This window comes from Pithys albifrons, chromosome 11 (assembly GCF_047495875.1).
Source record: "Pithys albifrons albifrons isolate INPA30051 chromosome 11, PitAlb_v1, whole genome shotgun sequence".
Classification (NCBI taxonomy): domain Eukaryota; kingdom Metazoa; phylum Chordata; class Aves; order Passeriformes; family Thamnophilidae; genus Pithys; species Pithys albifrons.
Window position 1 is genome coordinate 9,369,195 of NC_092468.1, and position 6,847 is coordinate 9,376,041.

Below are 6,847 nucleotides of genomic sequence, written 5' to 3' on the forward strand. Positions count from 1 at the left end.
CGAGGGAGGGCATCACACAGCAAATATCTTTCCCCTGACCTGCCCCAAGAGAGGAATTCTGTTGCTGAGAAACCCAGGAAGGAAGACTGGCTGGACAGCAAAGGAAACAGACATGGGAAGAACAGGTTCTTGAAGTTTTTAAGATACCTTTGGCTAAATACACTTTGTTTCCCCTATTTTTCTTCTGTATTTCCAGAATCCACAGTTCTTACTTCCTGAGCCCTGCCTGCTCCCCACTCACTTAGCTCCTGCCTGTGTCGTGGTGCCTCATTTGGTCCAATTCCTAAACTTACAACTTGTGTTGTCCCTCCATTTGTTATTCTTTCTCATCCTATTTTTCCCATCACCCTGTTTGCACCACCATCACAATCAAACCAAGCAGCAAGTCAATCCACCCCGCACCAACTCACATCTCCCACAAGGAGATCTCATGTCTCCATTCATTCTGAAGAGGCTCAGCTGTAAGGTGAAGTAGCAAGTCCCTTTAACACGGGACTGACTAAATCCACTTTTTCCAGGGCTGTGCAAGACTTCCCCTAAGTGTCACAGGAAGATACACATAGGAAACAGGTCTTTCTAAAAGAAGTGACTCTGTGCAGAGCTATCCCAAGAGCCCATTCCACGCCTCAGAGGAATGCAGGTGCCTGAATCCCCTTTGAACCTAGGGGAATTAAACATAAATCTCCTTTTGAGGCTCTCAGTGTCCACACCTACAAACCTTACACTTGCTGTACCCTACAGGGAGCTTTAGGGTTTCTCTGGTGTTTTACTCCTCAATGCCTGCTCCAGAGCTGAGGTCCAGCAGACAGCAGAGCTGCTCGCCCAGCCCACTCTACTCAGGGATGCTGGTTGCATACAAACATGCTTGTGTGGGATCATCTGTAGTTATCTACCATTTCCTTGTACCAGAACTGCCTTCACCAGAAGCTCTAGGAAGAAGCCCGAGAGCTTATTGAGTAATGTGCTGGCCTGTGCTGCCATGAGAATCTGGCCTGAATCCCTCTCACAAGGAGGGACCTGGTGCATGATAGTCAGATTTGATCACCAAGTACCTTATTCTGGGTCTGGTCTAACAAATTGGCCCAGTACAGATAACAGCCACTGACTACATAAGTGAAATATGTGGAACTGCTGGATCTAAAAATCCTCCAAACACAATATTTCAGGCCTTAACCGTGTTTGCTGCACAAGGTTTACCCTATGCTTGCAAATAACAGTAAATTACTTGGCCCAGTGGACATATCTGCAGCCCGAATTAATAATTTGTTATCCAAATAGCCACCAAAAAGTACTTGGTTGCCCAGTGGTCTACTTTTTTGCTCAGACTTGTGCATATCTATTCCTCTGCTTTTTAAGCCTGACCTATTCAGCTCCTGCCAATTGTCAGAAGTAAGATTCTGGCACTCTGCCCCAAGAGAGAGCAAGGCAATGTTCCCCCTGTACGGAGGCTTCACAGCAGGGATTCTGTGTGATTGTGCAGCTCCAGGATGGCAAGTCCACGGGGAAATGTTTTCAAGAACAACTATTGAAAAACTTTATTTGATGACTAGTGCTTTTGAGCTTTAACTTTCCTCTCTTATCACGTAAGAAATTCCCTCTGGACTCATCATCTGGTTCTCATTATCCTGCTGACCTTGGCTTGGGACTGTAGTGGAAACGCATTTTGGCTCGGAGGTACATCCTTCTACCAGCTCTTCCATATCCTGGATAGAGATCCATCGCCTGCAGGAGCAGGGGATGTGGAAACAGCTCGTGTTTCCCACGTCCCGATCCACAGCCCGCTCTATCACTCTGGGCTGGGGAACCAGCCCCGGACAACGGGGCCGTGCGCTCGGGTGGCCGCCAGGGGGCGCTGCGGCAGCGCCGTGTCCGGGACTGCGGGACGGGGGACAGGGAGATGGGGAATAGGGAGATATAGGGAATAGGGAAATAGAGGATGAGGTGGATGGGCATAGGGGGATATGGGGGCAGAGCGACATAAACATAAAGAGACAGAGGAATAGGGGCACAGGGAGACATGGGGATGGGGAGGCAGGGAGCATATGGGCACATTGAGAGGAGGGTATAGGCACAAGGGATAAGGGCCATGAGATTATAGGGATGGGGATATGGGCACAGGGGGAGCCTCCAACTGAAACACCACCTCTTGCCAGCAGGGCCGGAAAGTCACCCATAGGGCCCCTCTACTTGACCCCAGTGCTTAGAGGGCACCTGGCAGAGCTCCCACTAGAAGAAATGTAAAAGAAAAACTCAGTGAGACTGTTCAAGTTCCATCATTTCCCCTCAGACTGGTTTTAGAGAGGTTTTCTTGGACTGGTGGTTTTTTTTAAGCCCAAGGAAGAGCATTGAAGGTGTTGCTGCTTCTCAGAAGGACACACAGTGCCCCGCTCCTCCCAAAGCCCATGCTGCCTGCTGGGGAGCACTGGCAGGAAGGGGTTCAGGAGCAGTGTGCAAGGAGGACCACAGGTGACAGGGGGCTGTGCTTCTCGCTGGCACACACATGCCAGTGAGGCCTTGAGCAGGCCAACAGTGTCCTCACCTCAAGCATTTCAGGAATGTTGAAGAGCCCAGGCTGATCAGACATAGCCAAAGATATAGGTCTGCCTTCCCTCTCACCAGCACCTGTTCTGAATCCAAACCAGCCAGTGCAAATTCGTTTGGAAGTGAAACAAATGGTGCCTGTGAACCAAGGAGACATACTCAGCCCTCCTGTCTGGGCAGGGTGGCTCAGAGCCAGTGTAATTAACTGATGGCCATAGGCTCCAGGTGCACAGTGCCCCAAAGAAAAATCATCTGATTCACTCCCTCTATTGCACAAATGCCCTTCAGGAGCTAATTATTTTACATTTAATTACAGGGAACTTGGTGCATTAGGAGCCCAGATCCAGTATTCAAGGGAAATGCCATGAGCTTAGCAGCCAGAAAAGGCTTGGGGAAGCTAATCCTTGGGTCAGCATTGACTCTGCATTGGCAGCATGGTGAAATGGAAATGACACTGTTAATGCATAATGCATGCTACATGCATCCCAGACAGGGCCCAACTTTCCAGACTATAACAGTTGTCATCAGCATGGCCTTGAAAGCAAAAATTAGCATCCCTGGGCATTTCAGCATGATCTGAAGGACAGAGGACTGAAGGCAGCACAGCACTGAGAGGGCTGCCCTACTGTGAGGACAGGTGGATGTGGCAGCATCCACCCAATGTGGCCCCATCATTAGCATAGAAAATTGTCATCTAGTAAGTGAACAGTGCCCACCTGGCCCTAGCAGCAAGACCAGCAATCCTAGGGCAAGGAGAGCTGCAGTGTGTCACCAGCACCACCCTCTTGTGGAGGAGCATGGCTGCATCACACCCTGTGGTTTCTACCTTTAGGTTCCCCTAACTGCCTTTGGTAGGGGCTTGTGTCCTCCCAGGTGTCACATCCAACACAGCCTCCTGGCACCACAGTAATAATGGAAATTGTTAGACAAGTTTCGGCCACTGCATTACTAATAAATACATGCAGTAAAACTGCATTGATGGGACTAAGCTAAAGGGCTTTTACTTTCTTTGAAGCATAAGGGAGAGTTTACAAAATGTTTCTTCCAAAAGAGATATTTCAATTTCTTTTTCATGTTTATTAACTCACAGTGCTGTTGGGAGGCAACACAGCCATATTTTTAATGGAGAGATTGCTGTGAGAAGGTAGCTGCCAATAGGGAATGTGCTAAGATGCCAAGGGGTGGACAGCAGTTATCCCTTTACATGGGCTGAGGAACTGGCCCTTCCCTACACTTTCCATTCTGTCCAGCAAACAAGATTTGAAAACAAAGTCTTGAAGAAATGTGGAAGTTGTAAAAGAAAACCAGTCTTTTTAGAGCTCTCTCAAGTTAGGAAAACAAAGTTGAGACACAGTTTGGCAGACTAATAGCCTGCTATTTTACCTGTTAATTACTTCATGACTAACCACTTTATTTCAGAGATGGCTTAGGAAATGTATGGCAAGTTTTACCAAACTCTTTCTCCCCACTTACTTTCTAGGCTAAAGCAATTGGAACCACAAGCATTTTCCACAGTCATTCCTTGCCCAGGGCTTCAGTCTCTCATTACTGAAGGGCTATCTCTCCAAGCTTTCCACCTCAGAAGTTTTACAAAGGATGTGCAACTCCTGCTTTTAAAGACTGAAACTCAGGCATCTCTGGAGAGAGCAGCCAGGAACAGCAGATAATGAGATCATCTGAGCAGCAATTCTGCAACTCCTGCTTGAAGTTCAAAATCCATTATTAAGTAAAGCTTTAAACATTCAGTGTCATGGTCTCTCTGTTCTTCCATAAGGATGGCTCCTTTCCAGGGTGCAGGGCTCAGGGGCCCAACCTCAGCTTTGCCATGAAGACCAAGTTCAACTGTGAAGCAGTTGGGAGTAAAGGAGAAATAGATTGAAGCAGAACCATTCACCTTAGGCTTGATATTCCTAGAGACAAAGACGACTTCAAAAAAGTTAACATAAAACCTCTACTGATTGCAATCAGATTCCCCAAAGCCTTTCAAGAGCAGCTGACAGACTGCTACAGTGAGGGTTAACAAGACTACAGTAAGCACATCCCTAATGCTAAAACATCACACTGAACTCTAGTTACTCTGTCAAGCAGGACTGGAAGTTTGATACTAATCAATTCCCAGGACAGAAGAACACACTGTTTTTGCAGCATTACTAAAAGGGAATTTTTTAGCAGCTGACCTAACCTCCCCACCTTCCAAGACTCTTAATGCACTTCCTTCCACTGATCTCCCTTACACAGTTTACAGGCAAAATACCACCAGCATCTTAGTTCAAACCTTTTCTTTCCCAGCACACACACACACAAAAAAGTACTGGCTAAGAGTGGCAGAGCTGAAAACTCCTTTTTCTGCATGGTGACTTCACCCTTCTACCACAGAACCTGGAAGCTCACAAGTAGATGCTGTGTGTGATATTTCCCACCAATTTGCTCAGAGCTCAATTTGGACAGGTAGGCCCCCATCAGGCTAAAAAAGCCTTTTCACCTTTGCCAAGCCAGCCTCTTCACTGTTCACTTTTGGCCTGATCAGGGCAAAAAGAAAATACCCACAGTTACTCATTGTTTAGTGCTCTAAAGCAATCATCTTATTTTGCAAGTTATTTCAGGACTAACAGAAGGGACTGACAGTTGTTTACACAAACTGTGCTAAGGCAAAACTAAAAGCTTATGTCATTGCATTTTTTTTCTTGCCCAAACCTAATCCCAAGTCTGCTTGCTGCCCAGATCACACACTGCTGCTGTGTGCAATTCCTGTGGGAGTCCAGTTTGAGTGCCAACACTGTAATCCCTGTAATATTTAAATTCTTACCACAAACATAGCAGCTGTTACTCTGAAATACAACCCCATACTGCTCCAGAGCCCAAAGATGATGCCTTGCGCCCCAGGAGTCCCTTATCACACTCATCATAGTTTCTCAAGTCCAGCTCAGGTGGTCCTTGCTATGTAGGCAACATTTTTCCAGTTTTGCAGGAGAGCCATACCCAAACTAGATTCAAGACAAACCGATACAAGTGTCACTGTAACTGTACAGAACCTAATAACAATTCTGTTATTACTTGTGCTCCTTACCTCCCTAAGATGCAAGGAATAGAGGGCAAGACTGGCCAGGCTACCTAGGAGAGCACTCCTGCTCAGCATCAGAATCTTTAGTTTCATCATTCATATATCTTAAGGTTATTTTTTGGTTGTTTTGTTTGGGTTTTTGCTTTTTTGTTGAGGGTTTTTTTTTCATCCCCACCTGCATGACTTTCTCTTCAAAAGGACAGGAAGCTAATTAGGTCATGCTACTTCCCCCATTCACCTCAGTTGAGCGCAGGAGACCCAGCCCTCAGCCTGCAGCAGGAGCACTCCTTTTTTCCCAGCTTAAGAGGATTTGGTGGTAGGCAGCCAATACATCCCATAAGAGACAACTAGACAGATCTATTCTTGACAGTGCTCAATTCAAGCAGAAAAAGAGAGGCCAGCACTGTGGCCCAGTATCTGGCAGCATGTGATGAGCTCTCATCCCAGGTTTTGTACTGTGTTTGTCCTGCATGGCCAGTCCTCATTCACATATTTTCAGCTGGAAGCATTTTCTCTTCATCTTGTAGTCTTACCTGACAAAGAGGCTCAATACTCATTCACCCTCCAGCTTATGGATATATGCAACAGTCACCTACTTACACCAGGGCTGAGTCTGCAGCAATTTCTCCCTCAGACCAGGAGCAATCAGGCTTCTCTCCCTGCAAGAGTGCCCTCAAGAGAAGCAGTTAACATCAAAGATTTACCTTAACCACCTAAAAATCCCTTGGTTGCCAGAGGAGCAGTACAACAGGCTTTCAAACACAGAGCATCTGTGACAAGACAAAGCCATTTACCACTCATCTTCTGAAGAGTTTTATACTCAGAAGATTCCTGCAAGGGGCATGAAGAGATGCCAATGTGCATGTAACCTACACCATAGGGAACAGGAGGAAAGGCCCCAAAGGTGCATTGAAATGCCCTCACAGGCAAGTGTTTTAGCAGTAACTTGGGCATAGCAAATAGACTTTAGTCTTCAAATATTAAACTTACGGATCCACAGCAGAATGACTTCAGCAGAAACGGTAATCGGAAGCAGGAACTTAAAAAACAAAAAAAACCACACCAAAAACAAACCAAAAACACACACAAAAAAGAAATAGACCCCAAACAAACCACCCCCACACACAACAAAAAGGTCTCACAAAACCACCCTTCCTTTGACCTTCCTCAGAAGTCAGTGTCAAACAAGTACTTCACAGAGTCTGAGACAAATATCCATCAGCACATCCATGATCCACAACACTG